The sequence below is a fragment of the Protopterus annectens genome, chromosome 1.part0 (assembly GCF_019279795.1).
Source record: "Protopterus annectens isolate FY-2018-M chromosome 1.part0, PAN1.0, whole genome shotgun sequence".
In the NCBI taxonomy this organism is placed as follows: Eukaryota; Metazoa; Chordata; order Ceratodontiformes; family Protopteridae; genus Protopterus; species Protopterus annectens.
The window spans coordinates 426,559,440-426,580,642 of NC_056725.1; positions in this window are offsets into that span (position 1 = coordinate 426,559,440).

Genomic DNA, 21,203 nt, shown 5'->3' on the forward strand with positions numbered 1-21,203 from the left:
CTGAAGGACTTTATCTGGGAGGGGAAGACAGCAAGAGTCAAGTGGAATAAACTGATTCTACCAGTAGAACATGGCAGATTGGGATTACCCAATTTGAAATGTTATTTCAAAGTTGTATAGCTAAGGCTCCTATACACAGCACAAGTAGAAAGCTATAATTCAAAATGAAAAGGGATGATGATGAAACAGGAGGATGTTCAAGAAACAAGGAGAGACTGGAATTTTGGATGCAGGCCATCAAGGAGAATAACAATAATCATACAGCATTTTATATCTATAAAGTAGCAGAAAGTATCCTAAAAACTAAGCCAACATGGTGATGGAGAAAGGAGATTCTGCCAATATGGATGGCTGCAATTAAGAATGTAGACAATAGGCAAGAGGGGGCTGGATTTTTTTGGAGAAAACTGGCAAAGTAACCAATGTATTGGGAACAAATAACTAGAGAGGGAAAGATGATAGAATGGAAAGACACAAAGAAATTATTTAGACTGCAGGTTAGAGATTGCCTTCTCTGTCAATGAGTGATATCAGAGTATAGACAAAGAGAAAGAAATTGGGGGTCCTAAACAAAAGGCCATCACTTGTAGAGTTTTTAGTAGAATCTAGAACAGAAGCTACCATTAAAAAGGAATAATTAGTAGAGCATGTAAAATATTGCATGATAACTATAAGAATTAATCAGAAGATGTTAGAGAGGACTGGGAAGAGAGACTGGATAAGCAATTCATAATGAAACAATGGGAGGATATATGCATGTCTCCCAAATATGCAACAAAATATAGAAGATTTAGGATTTTTGCTTGGAAATCTACACATATATATTTTTATACCTCAAGTAGTCTCCAGAGAATTTTTATTCAGGTAGCAAGTAAATGTTGGAGGTGTGACAGGAAGAAAGAGGTAATTAGGAACACCTTTTTTGGGAGTGTGATGAGTTGGTGGACTTTATGGATTCCCTGCAGGATGCAGTTTCAGAGATGCTGGGTGAGCAGATTGGTGTGACAAGGGAGATGATTTTTCTGAGCTATGATACAGAATTGGAATTACCTAGACATGATAAGGCATTGCTGTGTCTAATTAAGGTGTTTTCATTTATAGAAGTTCATAATTGCCTATATTGTAAGCGATGGTTTGATTTTCTGTGACTTAACATTTGAAACTGATGGACTGATGATTAAATCTGTGGAATTGTATAACAAAAATAAGGACATTTATATGAGGAACAATTACTTGTTTTCTGGTAGTAACTTAAATTTTCAAAAAGATGCTACCTTGCAGATTAGAACTGATGAACTGGAAAAAGAGGATGTTAAATATATATGCAGGGTCTGTGTGAAACTGCTGATAATATAGTGATAGTTAGAGATGAGAGGAACTTATAGAATGAAGGGTGGATTTTGGAAGCAGTTTTAAAATGTGAAAAATTGTGAAAAACTTGCCAAGTGTTATTTTTGTGACTAGTCATAGAGGGGCAGTAAGATATGCTGGCCAGCCTAAATCACATTTTTTATGGGGACTTTTCTCATTTAATTGATAATTGTAACAAGGTACAATGTGACCAATGTGAGGAGAAAGGACATACAGCAAGAAGATATGTGCCTGAATGCAAGTTCTATAGAAAAAGGGACACTTTTGGATGGATTATCAATAGCAAACATTAAATAATGAAAAAAAAAGATGAATGGAAAAAACATACATGGGGAAGGACATTAAGAGGCTGGGGAAGAGGGTGAACTAGGTGAAGAAGAAACAGTAGAAGACAAAAAATATTGGGGGAAATGAGGAGAGAGAGTACATGCAGTAAGAGAGGTTAGTAGAGGTGGTTGATATTAATAATTTTTTGAAGTTCTAGCGAGTGAAAAACCCGATTCTGAGGGTCAAGGATTGTTCATACATAAACCCAGGAAAAAATATACAATTGGGGAAAGAATAAAAATAAGAAAATTAAAATTTAAAAATATTTCCCTTAAACTTAAAAAGAAGAAAAAACAACAGTTTTAGAGTACTTTCAGTAAAAGTGAACAGTATTATTAACACTTTAAGAAAAATATGGATACTAAAATAGTGTGCTAAATGGGAAGATGATGTTATTCTGCTACAGGATGCAAAATTTCTAATAAGTGATGAAAGACTGCAAATAGAAAAATTGTGAGGTGGGAATATAGTATGGAAATTAGGAAGGGAACATTGTTTTGAAGTGGCTGTGTTATATAAAAAAAGAAATACTAGATGTAATGTTGGTAATGATGTGAAGGTTAACTGTTGTGGATGTGAGGTGGAGAGAACATGTTTATAGAATTATAGCGTTATATGAATACATAACTAGCAAAATAAGAGAGAATATGTTTAACCAGATATTAGACTGTGGTGGTTAACATCAAAATTATAATTGCAGAGGACTTTGTGATTCATAGCAAAAATGTAAAAAGAAAGGGAAAAGTACAGGAAGTGACAAAATATATTTAATTAGTGGCGTGAAACAAAAGTCAATTATCTTATAGAAGGGGGCTTTGATCTAAAACTGATTATTTTGTATTATCAGAAGGCTTAGTGTAGCAGATGGTGATACAGTTGAGATTTTCTTAGACCATTTAGTAATATGAATGTGATGAAGGTGATGGAAGATAGGGAGTTTATTAAAATAGGAAGAGGAATAAAATAATAAATGAGAAATTACGGTATGAAATTGGAGAGTGGGAAGTTTTGGAGTTATGGCAGACTCATAACCATGAATGGCTTCTATAAAATTGGTTTGAATTGTAGATTGAATTTAAAAAGAAGTATAAAAAGTGTTTTTTCCAATGGTAAGATGATGTAAGAAAGGAAGAGAAAGTGAAGTATGGAAAATGAGTAGCAATGTATTAAAGAATTTAGGAATAACACAAGACAATGTTATGATATTGAAAAAGAAATATTAAAAAAATCAGGAAACAATTAAGGAGTAACTGTGTAGGCAGCTATATTATTTACAAAGGAGGAGGTATTTGAATATTTAATTAATTTAATTAAGGAGTAACTGTGTAGGCAGCTATATTATTTACAAAGGAGGAGGTATTTGAATATTTGGCTAAAATAGTAAAGGAGGATATTAGTATAATGAGGGAAATGAAAAATGTAAAAAGAGAGCTAAAAAGAATACAAGAGAAAATTATGAGTATTGCAGTATAAGATGAAAAAATATGTGTAAGAGTAAAGAGAAAGAAAATAAAACAGAAAGTACAGTAAAAAAAGCAATGTCCAGTATGAGTTAAGGAAGAATTTGAAAAATAAATTATTATTAGTGAAATGGATGAAGTACTTAGGAGAGTTTTTTTTAGTACTTAGGAAAATCAATGTTGATTCAGTATCAGGCCCAAATGGTATTGTATGGAATGTACAAAAAATAATGGATTAGCAAAGAGATTATTTTATAAATGTACTGAATGAGTGGTTATAACCCAGCCACTGGGGATGCACAAGCCAGTGCATTTCTTTGTGTCGGTCCCAAGCCTGGATTAATGGGGAGGGTTGCGTCAGGAAGAGCATCCGGTGTAAAACTTTGCCAAATAATTCATGCGGACAGCAATAAATATTTACATACTAGTAAGTGGGCTACTGTTGGCCGAAGGAGGAGAAGAGGTGAAAGGCATGGCCAAAGGCAGGAAGAGAGGAGAAAGGCTAGGGCTGTGGTAGTGAGGGTTGGAACTTTGAATGTTGGCAGTATGACTGGTATAGGGAGAGAGCTAGCCGATATGATGGACAGAAGGAAAGATGGTGTATTGTGTGTGCAAGTGACCAGATGGAAGGGGAGTAAGGCTAGGTGTATCGGAGGTGGGTTCAAATTGTTTTATCATGGTGTGGATGGGAGGAGAAATGGCGTAGGAGTTATCCTGAAGGAACAGTATGCTAAGAGTGTTTTGGAGGTGAAAAGAGTGTCGGATAGAGTGATGTTTATGAAGCTGGAAACTGATGGTGTAATGATGAATGTTATTAGTGCATATGCTCCACAAGTTGGGTGTGCGATGGATGAGAAAGAAAAATTTTGGAGTGAGTTGGATGAAGTGGTGATGACTGTACCCAAGGGTGAGAGAGTGGTGATTGGAGCAGATTTCAGTGGGCATGTTGGTGAAGGGAACAGAGGGGATAAGGAAGTGATGGGTAGGTATGGTGTTAAACAAAGGAATGCAGAAGGTCAGATGGTAGTGGGTTTTGCAAAAAGGATGGACATGGTTGTGGTGAATACGTATTTTAACAAGAGGGAGGAGCATAGGGTGACATACAAGAGTGGAGGAAGATGCACACAGGTGGATTATATCTTATGTAGGAGGCCAGTTTGAAGGAGATTGGAGACTGTAAAGTGGTGACCGGGGAAAGTGTAGTTAGGCAGCATAGGATGGTGGTTTGTAGGATGACTTTAGTGATCAAGAAGAGGAGGAGGAGTGTGAGGGCAGCACCAAGGATCAAATGGTGGAAATTGAAAAAGGGTAATTGTGAGGTGGAGTTCAGGGATTAGTTAAGACAGGCACTGGGTGGCAGTGAAGAGTTACCAAATAGCTGGGTAACTACAGCAGAGCTAGTAAGGGAGATGGCTAGAAAGGTGCTTGGTATGACATCTGAATAGAGGAAGGACAACAAGGAGACATGGTTGTGGAATGAGGAAGTACACGAGAATATACAGAGAAAGAGGTTGGCAAAGAAGAAGTGGGATTGTCAGAGAGATGAAGAAAGTAGACAGAAGTATAAGGAGATGAGGTGAATGGCAAAGAGAGAGGTGGTGAAGGCTAAGGATAAGGCATATGAAGAGATGTATGAAAGGATGGACACTAAGGATGGAGAAAAGGACCTGTACCAATTGGCTAGACAGAGGGACTGAGGTAGGAAAGATGTGCATCAGGTAAAGGTGATAAAGGATAATGATGGAAACATACTCACAAGCAAGGAGAGTACTTTGAGGAGTTGATGAATGAAGAGAATGAGAGGGAGAGAAGGTTGGATGATGTGGGGATAGTGAATCATGAAGTGCAATGGATTAGCAAGGAGGAAGAAAGGATAGCTATGAAGAGGATGAAGAATGGAAAGGCTGTTGGTCCAGATGACATACCTGTGGAAGCATGGAGGTGTTTAGGTGAAATGGCAGTGGAGGTTTTAACCAGATTGTTTAATGAAATCTTGGAAAGTGAGAGGATGCCTGAGGAATGGAGAAAAAGTGTTTTGGTACCGATTTTTAAGAATAAGGGTGATGTGCAGAGCTGTAGTAACTACAGAGAGATTAAATTGATCAGTCACAGCATAAAGTTATGGGAAAGAGTAGTGGAAGCTAGGCTAAGAAGGGACGTGATGATTAGTGATCAGCAGTATGGTTTCATGCCGGGAAAGAGCACTACAGATGCAATGTTTGCTCTGAGAGTGTTGATGGAGAAGTACAGAGAAGGTCAGAAGGAGTTGCATTGTGTTTTTGTAGACTTAGAGGAAGCATATGACAGGGTGCCTAGAGAGGAGTTGTGGTATTGTATGAGGAAGTCGAGAGTGTCAGAGAAGTATATAGGAGTGGTACAGGATATGTACGAGGGTAGTGTGACAGTGGTGAGGTCTGCAGTGGGAGTGATGGATGCATTTAAGGTGGAGGTGGGATTACATCAAGGATCAGCTCTGAGCCCTTTCTTATTTGCAATGGTGATGGACAGGTTGACAGACGAGATCAGACAGGCGTCCCCGTGGACTATGATGTTTGCAGATGACATTGTGATCTGTAGTGAGAGTAGTGAACAGGTGGAGGAGATCCTGGAGAGATGGAGATATGCTCTAGAGAGAAGAGGAATGAAGGTCAGCAGGACTAAGACAGAATATATATATGTGTGTGAATGAGAGGGAGGATAGAGGAATGGTGAAGATGCAAGGAGTAGAGGTGGCAAAGGTGGATGAGTTTAAATACTTGGGATCAATAATTCAGAGTGATTGTGAGTGTAGAAGAGAGGTGAAGAAGAGAGTACAGGTGGAGAAGAGTGTCAGGAGTGATTTGTGACAGACGAGTACCAGTAAGAGTGAAAGGAAAGGTCTACGAGAGGGTAGTGAGACCAGCTATGTTATATGGGTTGGAGGCAGTGGCATTGACAAAAAGGCAGGAGTTAGAGCTGGATGTGGCAGAGTTAAAGATGCTAAGATTTGCACTGGGTGTGATAAGGGTGGACAGGATCAGGAATTAGTATATTAGAGGGTCAGCCCAGGTTGGAAGGTTTGGAGACAAAGCCAGAGAGGCAAAATTGCATTGGTTTGGACATGTGCTGAGGAGGGATGCTGAGTATATTGGGAAAAAGATGCTAAGGATGAAGCTACCAGGTAACAGCAAAAGAGGAAGGCCTAAGATAAGGTTTATGGATGTGGTGAGAGAGGACATGCAGGTGGTTGTTGTGACAGAGCAATATGCAAAGGACAGGATGAAATGGAAACAGATAATCTGATCTGGCGACCACTAACGGGAACAGCCGAAAGAAGATGACAGTGACTGAATGGGTGGTTATAAGAAGGATTTGTTTATGATGGGCTATGTAGTGGGATATTAGAATTTATATGGAAGAAAGATGAGAAGAATGAAATAAAAAAAAAAACAGAGACCCATACACTAAATAACACAGATTATAAAAAATTATGAGAAAAATATGGAGGAGAATGAAAGGGGGGATGAAGGGTATGGAAGAAAGTTTATATGGTATAAAAGAGAAGGATATCAATAATTGTTACTGGTTGTGAGATAAATTGTGGATGGTATAAGTAAAAGAGAGGATGGGAAACTTATGGTATAGGATATTAGGAAGGTGTAGGACATGACGCTTTGTGGAATGTTATGGAGAAGGTGGAATAAGTAATAGGATTAGGAGAGTATGTATGTCAGCATCTCAAAATAATAGAGTGAGAGTATTAGTGAGTGGGTGGCTGAGTAAATAAATATGCATGAAGTGTGGTATAAAACTAGGATGTCCTATGACTAGAATATTGTTTGCATTGGTAATGAATGCAATAGTGAGTGAAATAGCTTATAAAATAAAAGATGCTAGAAAAGTGATGCAAAAGAGGTGGCTATTCCAGTAGTTTTGACATACATGGATGATATAGTTGTAGTCATTAAGGGCAAAATATCGATGAGGGAAATGTTGGTTTGTCTGAATGGATGCTTAAAGGAAATGGAATGACCTTGAATAAAGAAAACATTAAAAAGGACTGTGTATTTTTCAATGAATGAAGTACCTTAGCTAGGGATACAATTTGGGGAAAATGACACACAAACCCATATGTCACCCAGTGGAAAGCCAACTGTCTCACAGACAGGACCCAGGAAGTTAGAAATGGGGATTCCACCTCTACAAAGAGACCAATCACAAGTGGAGTCCCTCAGGGATCAATCCTTGGACCTCTCCTTTTTGACATTTACTTCTCAGAAGTCAAGGCAAATGTCAGTGGTCTCTAGCTGACTAAATTTGCAGATGAGTGCAAATTAGGAGCTGTCATTGAATCACACACCAACACAAATGTTCTCCAGGAGGGGCTGACACAGACAAACAACCGGTGTCAGATTCATGGACTAAAACTAAATGCCAAGGAAATGCATAACAGTATCCTTTGGGAAGTCATCCATCCCTGGTAACCATCATATTGACAACGCACCCCTTAGAGCTGACCCAATAGTTAGGGACTTAGGGACACACATAGATAGTAATCTAGTCTTTGATCATCACGTGTCTACAGTGGTGAGGAAATCATTCTATGTTGCACAACTTATAAACAAACATATGGCATCTAAGTCCAAGGAAGTCATTGTTCTACTGTATTCGGCATTCATCAGACCTATCATTGAGTACAATACCCCCTTTGGTATGTACCTAACCAGGCATATACAACAACTGGAATGTCCACAGAGGTTCCTCACTAAAAGAATGCAGGGCATAAGGAATATGTCGTATGCAGAGGGCCTCAAGGTCCTATCCCTGTATTCTGTCTCCTACAGGCTTTTGAGGAGAGCTCTATGCCTGGCATACAGGGCATTGTCAGACCTCACTCTGATGGACCTCCTGCATATCCATAAAACAAACAGTACCAGAATTACCCATTCTAAAGACTTAAACCTTGCCTGTGATATAAATAGGTCCTGCTGGAGAGATAGGTATGCATCCCAGAGACTACCCCATCTATGGAACAGGCTCCCCATCCATGTGAAGCAGAGTTCCTTCTTAATCCAATTCAACTGCAACTTGGACAACTAGATGGGAAACCAGAAATTCATCCCTGGTTTAGCACCTATGTCTCTGATGCAAACAGCTAACCTGTAAATGGTTCATCTCCCAGGCCCATGCTTACACTTATCAAGGGTATCAGAACTCATCATAAATTTGGGATGCATGGCTAGGCTTAAAAAGGCCCTTGTGGTCATTAGCCTACTAAACACCTATGAACCTATGATGTATTTTTGATCCATTTGTAAAACTTAATAAAATAAATGAAACAGGCGATGTATAGATTAGCATTAGGAGAAAAGTTTATCTGATGAATTTTGTATTATTGGTAAAAATAGCATATAGGTCAAATGTTTATATGATCTCAGAAAAATATGAAAAATAAATTGTGCAGCTGTTGTTTTCTTTTATATGGGGTTGAAGATTAAACCCAGTGAAAAGTGATGTGTTGTGTATGAGTGAAGATGAAGGGAGATTGGGGTTATTAAATCCAGTTGTTTATTTTGGTTCTTTAAATTTGTAAAGACTATTAAAGTATGTAAAAAAAGAGAATGAGAAATTAATAATGAGAATGTTTAAATATAAGTACAAAACGTTCCAGGAGATAATGAAAACGATAAAAAGTGAATATAATAAGGAAATAAAGTAATTAAAAGTTTTCCAGAAAAAATTACTAACATGGAAAATAAAAAATTTTGATATGGAAAAGATAAAAGGATGTAGTGTAATAATGTGGTGAAACAATATTATTATGTAAATCCATGGGAAATTTTACCAGAGGTGATTAAAGCAATTACAGTTAGGAAAAAGCATTATACCAAGACAGTAGAGTGTCAAGATTTCCTGTGCAGACTAATAATAAGTAAGTTACCAGTAAAGCGGAATATGCCATATAAAATAAACTTGAAAGAGTGTCTTTATCTTGTGGGGAGGAAGCGACAACAAAGCATGCTTTTTTGAAATGTAAAAGAGTGGTGAAACTAGGAAAAAGTAGTGTGAAGAAAATTTGTTGACAATATTAATGATTTAATATAGATATAAATATTATATGTAGGAATATTATAAGAATAAGAAGAAAGAATATGTGAGAAGGGTAGATAAGCATTTATTTAATGTAGTATAGGTTATTTGGAATAAAAGACTGAATGAAATTTTGTTTAATGGGAATGGATATTGGCAGATATATTGTTAAAAATTAGATTACAGTTGTGGAAGGAGTGGGGTGAAGTATGGAAAAATAATAAGGATGTTATAAGAAAAATGATAAACAGTAAAAACAAAAAATAGAAAAGTGTATACATTTTCCTGTAAATACGTACATTTTATACATATGTAAATAATCCCTAAGATTCATTAACGCCTACACTAAGTGTACACCATTCTGAGTGAACAGACAACACAAGTATAATTCATACATTCTTTCTCCGAATTTTAGTTTTCATACTGATTTTCTTGCAGCCTTAAATATTGAGGTGGATTCATAAAGGTTACCACAAAATGTAGACTACATTTACTCTTAGTGCAATCTTTCTGAGTGACTAGAAATTACAAAACATGTGGTAAGGATATTCTTGAATACACTTAGTGTAGGTGTTGAATCTGGCCAAATGTTTTTGTGTTGCGTCAAATAAAGGACCCCTCTACTTTTCTTTATGTGTTATGGATTGTTTACATCCACCTGAATTACTACCGACTCAAGCAGATGGGACCTTGGTTTAACATCTCATCTAAAGGACAGCACACTCAGGAGTGCAGCACACACTTAATACTGCACTGCCGTGTCAGTAATCTATCTACCTTGGGTAGGAACTTGCAGCTAGTCTCAGCCTCCATTCAGGTTTTGTACCAAGTGAATAGAGAACAGCTGCAATCATTCCCCTGCATAGGGACAACCTTCCACAGACCCATAAGTCTGACCAGACTCAGATGCAAAACTATGGAAAGACGTAGAATTAATCAGTTAGGACACAGGGAACATCCAAACACTGGGCCTGTATCATTTTGGATTCATTAAGGACAGCTCATGCTTAGTCAACCTTGTGGATAGTTTTGAAAAGGTCATCAAACAATGGATGAAGGTAAAATGGTGCACAGTGCAACCTCAAACTGGCCATAGCTTTTGAAAAAAATTCCCCAATCAGGCATAGTAGTAAAGCTAAATAAACTGGGACTAAGCCCCAGTACCACCTGCTAGATTGCCTACTGGCTCACAGATAGGATGCAGATAATCAAAATTTGGCAGGTTACCTCTACAAAGAGACCAGTCACCAATAAAGTCCCCCAGGATTCTGTGCTATGACTGCTCCTATTTGGCTTCCGCTTTTCTGAATTAAAAGCCAATAGCAAAGTGATCTAGGTAGTATGTTTGCTGATGACTTCAAGCTAGGAACAGTCATTGAATCCCCAAATGACTCAGTCATCCTGCAGGAAGGTTTGTCTTAAGTAAATAACTGGTGTCAAAATCATGGTCTGAAGCTAAATGCCAAAAATGCATTATTCTAGCCTTTAGGAAGGCATCTGCTCAAGGGAACTAACACATTGATGATATGTCCTTAAACGTTGACCCAGTTGTTTGTGATTTCTGAGTTTATGTGGACATTGAACTTTTAACAATCGTGTCTATTTTTGTAAAAAAAGTCCTTCTATATTGCACAGTTTATAAACAAAGGGATTGTGTCTAGATCTAGGGATGTCATTGTTCCCCTTTACTCAGCACTCATTAGGCCAATCATTGAATATAATGTCCCCCTTGGCATGTATCTGTCCAGACACATGTAATAACTAGAACACCCACAGAGATACCTTACTAAAAGGATACAAGGCCTAACAACATGTATTACATGGTCGAACTCAAAGCCCTGTCACTGTACTCAGTATCCTGCAGACTGCTAAAATGTGACATGTGTCTGGTATGCAAGGCATCCTCCAACCTATTACTGATCTATTTACTACACATCAGCAAGTCAAATGGCATCAGAAATACTCATTCTGCGGATTTAAACCTCTGATGCAACATCAACAGAATGGTTTTCTGGGGCAGGTATCTTTTGCAGAGGATACCACTGGTGTGGAACAAACTTCCCAGCCATATAAAACAAATTTCATCAGAGTCCATTTTCAACAGCAACTTAGATCTGGATGGGAAACAGAAAATTTACCCCAGGACTGCCCCTTGTACTACAGGTGTAGATCCTAAAAGCTTTAGCCCATGCATGGGTCCCCTAAAATTATTTATGGTATGATCCCAATTATTCTCATTAGGGGTACTATATAATTATTGACCATTGGATGGATACGGCCAATCTATAACCAGATGGCATGGGTTATTTTAGCACAAAAAGGGAAATTAGCTAGGCTTAAATTGGCTTGCAAGGGCAGCTAGCCTAATACTTACCTATGAATTTATAAATGTGTGTATTATTTCCTTTGGATGAGTATTCCATACCTCTGGGGTTGTGAGATAAACCGTATCATGCCCCTCTGAAATGTGTCCTAGTTATATGCCTCTTCCTCAGAGTTCTGGCGATATGAGAAAAATAGGAAAAAAAGAGGTGTGTCATTGATCCTGATGTGAGTGTGCACTGTGCTGTAAAGGATTGCAATATTTTATATTTCTGTTAGGTTTGCTAATACAGCATAAAGTATGCTGACACATCTTCTTTCATCTTTCATTTCATTATGCAGTTTATTCTTTATATGTTTTGAAATGCAGCATGTTGCTTGGTAAATATATGTGGAGTGGTCCATGAAGAAATACATATGTTAAAATTATGGCTGTAAAGTTGAGAAGGTATCCATCTTGTAATAAAATAATATATATGCCTTTGATGCAATGAAGGAATGCTGTATGACTTTCAATAAACTGTTACAGGCAGTACTAAACATTCCTGAGTTAATGTATTCTGATGCACCAAGTAAATTTAATGGGAGGAGGGGGCTGATATTTATCTATCTACTGTTGAAATGTTTGCTACCATGGCAACTTCAAAAGTTAGTTTCAGGAAGGGCAGAGTCTTCCAGGTGTTGCTTTGGCTGCAAACAGCTTTCAAGTGACCAGTCTTAACTGCAATGAATTATCACCATTAATGTTCAGGTTTTTAATACGTGTCTTTGCACTGACACATATGATATTGCAATAATGTCTTCATTATGAACTTTTTATGTCATTAATCAAGGCATAAAGCATTACAGTTTTCATTAATGCAAAGTTGATGGGCACTGTGTAGTTCAATACATTTCTGCCTTCCCCCTCCCCTTGTGAGGGGTGTGGTGCCTTGGTATGTAGTATTTTCAGAACTTGACCAAAGTTCTGTAAACCTTCACTACATTATCTATAGCTGTTCGCATATCTCAGAAAAATGCTGCACTGGCCTTTGGTTGTGGGTCATATAAGTAATACATTTTAAAATCAATGTATTATGAGCATGTTCATCCAACACAAGCATCAATGGAATAAAACACTCTGATTTAATATGAACATGTCAATCCAACACAAAGAATAGCATCAACAGCATAAAACTACAATATATAGCTATTGCAGCAAAATAAATATTACTTTGCAAGTAATTCTAGTATGTATGTATGCATGTGATATGGAAATACTAACAAACTTTTACAGCACCTGTGATCCTGAATCATCACTGTTGCAGTTGTATAATTTTTCTGCTTTGCTGCCTGACCTATGAAGAATTGATGGCGAGATGTTCATCTTGAGAGCAAAGCTCCAGAGGTGAATCTAGAAATCCATGTCAACAACACGTAATATAGGGTTATGATCAGTGGCACAACTGTAATTCTTTGTAGTGCATGTAGCTTCATCTGCTCCACATACTACTAATTATAGAAAAAAAAAGCACTCAAGTGTTTTGCTGGCTTTCAAATCCAAAAAGCCCTTAGCAACTACTGTCAGAAAGTCAGTACCACACTCTCTCTTACATTACTGGCACAAAAACAGGCAGAAACAAATCTGTTTTATATTTTTCCTGCTGCCATTTGCTGGTGGTTACTGGTAGATTTATCTTCCTAATGTAATAAACGATCTTAACAACTCAGGCAGGGGGTGCTTAACAATTGTTAAGATTGTGTCTTGTGCTATAGAAGTGGTTAACTGATTTGTCTTTTTCCAGGTATTGGAGAGTAATCACTGCTCTCCATGCACGACACACATATATGTGTGTGTGTGTATATATATATATATATATATATATATATATATATATATATATATATATATATTAATATATATATAGGTATAGACAGACACAACTATATATATAAGAAATGGACTACAGAACTCTGGCCTTTGCTCCTGTACCTCCAAAATCTACCTATCAGTCTAATCTCTCCTCTACCTCTGCAGGTTGCTGTATCTGTAGTATCACCACTGAACTGAGGTGATCTCCCAAGTACTGCCATATGTCAGTCTTTTTCCAGATTCTGCTGGAGGCTGCCCGATCCAACTTCGTGCTAACGATACAATCTGTTATTTCATTATCCTTCTTCTCCTTATGAGAATATGTTTGGTATGTAAGCCCTATGATTCCCGGAGCAGTAGAAGAGTATCTTGGTCTCTTTCAGAGGCAAACTGCAGTTCTACATGCTGCTGTGCTCTCTATTTACAAGAACGTTGAGGGAAAATGCAAATTAACTGAAAGGTCATAAAATTATTGAAAAAGGTCGTCATCAATAAATTTTAGTGTGACATCTTCAGGATTAGCCTCTTCTTTCCTGGTAATGTAGGAAATAATGCTGTACTTGTATGTCCCAACCTGCAAATATTTGGAATATGTAGATACCATATTCAGTACTGTCTGTAATACTGTTACATACATATAGAGGCTTACTGCAGACACTGGTCTCTGGCAATGGAAATGCCCAGGACAACAATACAGACAACGTTTTTGTAACTAAAAAGTAAAATATTTGACAAATTAATGATCATTTTACTACATCCTTATTTCAAACCCTTATAGCCCTACATTTTACTCTGCACGTTCTCAAACATACTGCAGCAGATGAATACATAATACAGACAGTAGTGCAAAGGGAAAATAAACACAAACATCATAAATAATGCCTCATTGTGCTTCTACTATTTATTGAATGAAATGCATGACTCAGAAGCTATTAATCACATAGATGAGGAAGGTGAAATTTGTTGCTAACATATACTTGCAGACTATAATATGTTGCAGCAGTGAAGAGCAAGACATGGGAGAGACACCTTCAGTCCTGAGGAGAATCACATTCTCACAGAGGCACTAGGAATAAATGGGAAACATTGGAAAAGGGAGGCCAAAACAAGCAGAAAGCACTATGGTGTGGCTCTCACAAATGCAGTGGTGGGAAGGAACCTCACCTTAGCACAACGTAAGTAAAGAGCAAATGACACGGTGAATGAGCCATGGGCTGGGCAGAATGTAATTGTCCATAGCAGCAGTGGTGTTGACTCCAATAGTTCACCTTTTATCACTGGATGAGGACTACCTTTTCTCGGTAAGCGGCAATGACTTTGATGCAGTTGAGAACGCTGCAGGAATCATTTCAGGTGGTGTTGACACCAGTATTTTCAGACGCATATAAAATCCCCAGTCAGGCACTGTCGAATGTTAGTATGTAGCTGTCTTCTCTAATATTGCTTCTGCTTTCCTGCTGCCAAAGGGCACGTTTATCCTTCCAGTCTTTCTGCAATATCAAAAAGCAAAGACAGTGATAAGGATTAGCCCTAGTATGTATTCTTATGCTACCTCAGTTATTACTGTCCTTGCAATTGAAAAAGCTTCATTTACTATGAAGCTTTGGACCCTAGTTATTTAGCAATAGCTTACCTCCTTAAGATTCTAGTATTCAAAAAAAAAAAAAAAAAAAAAAAAGGGCTTTGCGAAGCACTACTTAGCACAATAAAGGTTTTTAGCTTTGCTACCGTTGTGAAAGGTGGATATATATGCGTCTAACTTTAATATTGTTTGCACTTACATGCAAAAACTTGTAGTATGGAAACATATCTAGGACAGTTTAAATGACATACAGCAGGTTAAGTAATGTTTCACACAATGCTATTATGTTCTAAATGCCCCTTAAGTCTTCCTCATTTGTTCACTTACCTACTGTTTGGACTTCTAATTCATGCCTTGATAAAATCTAAGTAGATGATATTCATATTCCCTTCTGATTTAACAGGCTGGTTACACAGTCAAAAATGCTATTACATTTGTCTGGTAAAACATTTAAGCTATGAAACCATTTGACATTGGGTTCTGTGCTGCAATGACTACCAGATAGTCTAATATTTTTCTTCCTTCAGCAATATTTCCAAGATTTTCTGTAAGAAATAGGTCAAATTGATGGGCTGAACTTTTTAATTGCAGGTCTTATTTCCAGTCATGTGTTGGGAAATCCAAACTGCTTTCTTATTTTCACACCCATCAGTTAGGTTCGTAGGTAGTTACACAGCATGCAGTCCAGTAGAAAACTGAGGACTCTAGCCCATGTTCCCAATTATTCTAAAACACTTTCTGGTTAAGTGTCATGCTCAGAGTCACACATTAGGTAAGTGGAGGCCAAGGGACTCAAAGCCTGGACTATAGGCATTAGTACATTAACAGCTCACACATTTAGCCACTGTGCTATGTTACAAAAAATAAAAAAAAGGTTAATTACATTACCATTTCTCCCCTCACTTTTCTAAGAATTCAAGGTAAATCTATCCTGTGCCATTGCTTTGGGTATTGTCATTCACTAAAATTATACTTTTTTCAAGACTGTTTCTTTCACAAAAGGAGTGGGATCACTTGTCCTCTCATCATAACCTGGACTTCCAGTCTTTTACTTCACGAATATGGTTAAGAAATGCTCAATTAAAAAAAATCTTTTTCTCGTATCTTTTTTTGATCAAGCCAACTTCCTTGTTGTAAGCCTTCATTATCACTTTTTCTCTGTCACCTTATGTAAAACACTCTCTCTCTCTCTCATTTTGCTTGATGTTGTTATATTTTCCTTAGTCTGGACCTTTGTTTTTCAGAATGCCTTCCCTACATGCCTCTGTGCATTAATTTGTACTATTCTCTGTCTTCTTGTTTCTGAATTTCATTATACAGTATTTAAGTAATGCTGTACACTTTTTGGCTAAATTGTGACGCTGCCTTATTTGAGTGCCTCATTAATTATTTACTTCTTTACTTATTTGGTTCCTAAAGCATTACTGTTTCAATCATGGCACTATGAATGTACTGTTTTACACCAGTATGTCCACTTGCTATATCTCATATGAGACACAGAACCATCCAAATTCACCCTCTTGAAATCCAGTATCACTGTTGTTTAAGTTCTATAACTAAGTTGACTGTGAATGATACTGTTTGAAGACCACCTGCTTCCAAATAGTACCTTGCTCTCTGATCTGAGATCTTCTTCCTCTCCATTCAAGAGTATCATGTGCAAAACTGTTCTTTTCTGTGGAGGTTCAAACACTACCTGTGTGCTGTTGAAACTCTGAGGACAGTAACTGTGAACATTTAAGTGTGACTAGATGGATTAGATATAGGATTTCTGAGACTACTGTATCTTGGAGTACTCCACATACCACATGGTACAGTGACCTCAAAGTTAGCACATGTAAATAGCAGATGGGTGCAGGTTATACTCCTATCAGCAGGTGTAAGTCAGCAAAATCCAGTGCAAAAACATTGACCTCACCATCTTTTGTTGTACTTGCAGTTTAATTTTCAAACTGTCTGCATTCCACTATTATTGGGTCTCACAGTTGTAGTAGGGAGCCCACTGACGGTCTGAGGCCTGTTATCTAGTATGAGTGTGTTTTTCATTGCAGATCCAGTCAAAGTGTTTCAATCAACATCAGACATGTCAAAGTCCGCCACCCCCCCACTTACCTGTCATCCGAAGGATACAATCTGTTATTTCATGATGCATCTTCTCCTTATGAGAAGATGTTTGGTATACAAGGCCTATGACCTCCATGCTGTCATTTCTATTTTCCAGTGTGACTCCCAGTTTTTGTGCCCCTCACTGGTTACCCATCTTTTCAATCACATTTTAAACCCTTCCATTATAGTGAGGGCAATGCTGCCTCCAATTGTTATCCACTCAGTCCTTCTTAAAAACTAAGTACCAGATATGTTGGCATCCTATTCATGCTTTTGTTATCTGGTATCTATTAATATCACGATATTAAGGTATATTACTTTGTCAATGCCAGTAAATAGTCCATGTAGCTTTTTTCTTGGACTGCAGGCATTACTACTCATTAACTTTCATAGCCCTTCTTTACTGTCTTTGTCTTGGATATGTAAATATTATTTGTGTTTTTTCAAGGTTACAACTGATCTTGTGATGATGTTCCCACATTTGCATTTATATCATTAATTTATTTGCATTATGAGGAGAATAACTAGGTCTTCCCTGAAGGTTTTCTGTATCCCCATTAGCAGTTTAAATGTGCAATGAAGAAACATATAAACCTGTGAGTTAGAATTATGGCTCCCTTCCCTAATACCTACAGGCCACCATACCTGCATAGAGTTTCAACTTTCCAAATCAGGCAGCTGGCACTGAGGGTTAAGGCTGTGAGCTGCAGTTTTTGTAGTTTTAAACTGGGGGCAGTGTAGTCCTCACTACATTCCCTCAGCCCTAGTTTGCATACTGTGTGTAACCTTGAGAAATTTGGGCTAGGCTTCTCAATGGGCCCCTGAACTGCAAGCCTGGGGACTACCTATGACCCTGAGTTATGCATTAGCCATTTAGCCATTCACTGGACCCCACTGAATTCTAACTGAGTACATTGATATCACTACATTTTTTCTTTTACATCCAGCCTATATGGTACCTGCTGGAACCTTCAATCCTGTTCCTTGGACTCCTCTACCACTGTTCTGGCTCCATTCTCATCTCAGGCATTTGATTCTAAAGGGCAATAACATCCAGTCCCATGTAGCTGCTCCAATAATCTTGTGGATTCTTCCTCTGTACATCTTGGCCAGACATGGAGATCATGATGGATGCTGAAATCCTCATTAATCATCAGTATGATTACCTTATGTCTCTGTCCCCAATTTCTCTGACTTATTCCAATGTGAAATTAGATTTCCCAAACAAAGGCTTTACCTCCCCTTTTGACATTTTACCATGCTAATGTTGATCTCCATTAATGATGATGTTGGGATCCATCTCGGTCTCCTTGTTTGACACCTTCACAGAGGTAGCAGCCTCTATCTGAATATGTGTGTTGTGGAGCTGTTCTGCATTTTTTCATTGTTATTTTCTAGCAGTATACATATATAATTTATTTTTTAACAATTATTCACATCACCATTACATAAATTGCACAGTTCATGCCTTCCCTTAAACCTTACTCCTCATTCACCTGAACATTATTCTGCATGTATTGTTACCGCAAATTTCATTTATTTGGTATAACTTACTTCTTCCCTTTTCTAAAGACCCTGCCTCAGGTTGTTTAATCACCTTTACCATATTGAAACTATGCTAGGACAGGAATGGAGAAAGGAGATTTTACAAATAGGGATGACTGCAAGCAATGGTATAGAGAGTAGGGAAGACGGATATGAAATTTACTGGAGAACGTTAGCATGGGATATTGAAAATCTCAGTGTGAAACAGCAAATGACTGTTGTTTGTCAACCCTATACATATATAGTCAAAGATGTATCTGGTGGGGTTAGAGGATTGGTTAACAGCTAACCTGACTTCTGTTAATTCTCATAAATCTGAATAGCTTTTCCAGTTGCTGATCTACTGGGTTCTTGGAAAAAAACTTAAACTTGTATGATACTTTCATTGTCAAATGCTAAAATACTGTCAATCTATCCTTTTGTAAGGTATACCTCAAATTCACAGTTAATCTCTCAGACAAAGAATTAATATCACCCCTTTGATACCATCTCACACAATAACTATAGCATATTTTCTGACTTATTTCAGCTGTTTTGTAAAGCTAAAATAAAAGAGCTCTTACATTTATTTTATTTCAACACTTAATGTCTTTATATTTCTACAGAGCATGCTTATGTCTTGTATACATATATTTGAAAGTCATTATCTTCTTGGTTACTGGGTAAATTATTCTTGCTTTTGAGTTAGAAAGAGGGGGAGAGAGAGAAAGAGAGAGAGAGAGAGAGGAATTCTAAAAGACTCAGGGTATGAATTCAGTGAACATCTGATTTCCTGCAATCCTGCCCTTACTGTGACAAGAGTTCCACCTCCTGCTATGATGTCATATGAGGAGAAGAGTGCACCCCAGACTACCTGATGCTAGTCTAGTGCACAACTGAAAGGAATAATTGCTGTACCTGGATGAAGTAATGAGAATCTGAAAGAGTCTATGTAAATAGAACTCATTGCACATTCTTCCCATAAGCTGAACCCTGATAAACCCACTGCATAGCCACCAAGTCCTCTGAAGATGGCCACCCCAACAGAGCCACCTGCATGTTGGAAATGGTAATGCATGCATGACAATGCATGACAGGTAAAATGTCTGCCTTGCAAGCATTATCACATCTGAAAATACAATGGGCATGCTGTGAGGCTGTACTAATGAAGTGTTATCTAAATTATTTCAGCAAAGCAGATTTTAATCATTTTATGTGCACAAAGAGGGTGACTGATGAAAAATAATTGTCACGCATGCACACTGTCCTTGGCTCCCCCCTCTTCCCCCAAAAAGTTGCAGTATGCATTACAAGTCCAGTTGTATGCTGGTACTGACTCTCTAGGCTACATACCTATCTACTGTGTAATGCATGCAGTACCAGTGTCAGCCAACAGGTGAAGGAATGTCTACATCAAGAAGGCCCATTCACTTAAGTGGGCCTCAACATTACTTGGAAATTTTATAGTGGTGATGAAAACCAACATAAAATTTCTGAAGTCCTACCATGTGGAGAATCCATTACCCATTTTGGAACTGGGCATGGAGCACTACTATTTTTCATTAGCCTCTACAACTTCAAAAATTCCAGAGTCCATGTTTTAGAATCTGACATGGTGTTACATGCTGCCCCTAAACATAAATGTTTGGGAATTTGACCTATACATTAATTTGAGTTAGTGTGCCTGATGGCCATGGATGTTATATATTTCTATGGCTATTAAATAAAGAAATGCATTGTAGAGTCATGTAGCTGTTAATTGTATGAGTGAACCATTCAGGTACAGGCTGTTTTTAGTCACAAAATCACCCCCAAAGGTAAGAGTTAATTCAATATACATTAATGATTTGAAGTCAGCAGCTGACCAGCATGCTTGTTTGAGCTTGGTGGAAACTGATTTTCCAAGAAAGAAAGCATAGTGAGAATATACAATCTCTTCATACATAGTGACAGGATGCCAGGACCGAACCCTAAACGCAGAAGTTAATAAGTAGCAACCTTAACTTCTGAGCCTCCATACTGAAGTATGGGACAGTGACTAGACTCCCTTTAGGGACTGAATCCAATTGATTATGCTGGGAGTGTTTACTTTCAGTTAAAAGGTTGTGGACATATTTTGTATCAGTTTAACAGCAAAAAATTTTACATCGGCTTACTTCAGTATGTTACTGTACTAAGACTCCAAGTGCATTGCTTTTGCTGTTATCTAAAGTATCTTGTGTTTTGATCCAAATTTGTAGAATTAAACTGTATACGACCTTTAAATTCTGACCATGTTGCCATTGAAGTATTTTTCTTCAGCCTTGCCATAATTTCAGATTGTCTTTTTTTGATCTCAGCTCATAATGGGTTATTCTCTGAGAAGCCAAATGAACAGTCTTCAGTGCACATATATGTTCATAGGTTCATAGATGTATACTAGGCTAACAACCACTGGGGGTTTATAAGCCCAGCCATGCAACCCAAATGTGTCCCATAACTTATACGTTTTTGACATTTATATAGGGGTGATTGTTGGTTATGACATGATTTACTCACTGACTATCTATCAGAGATGTGAGTGCCAAACCAGCGGTGTATTTTTGATTTC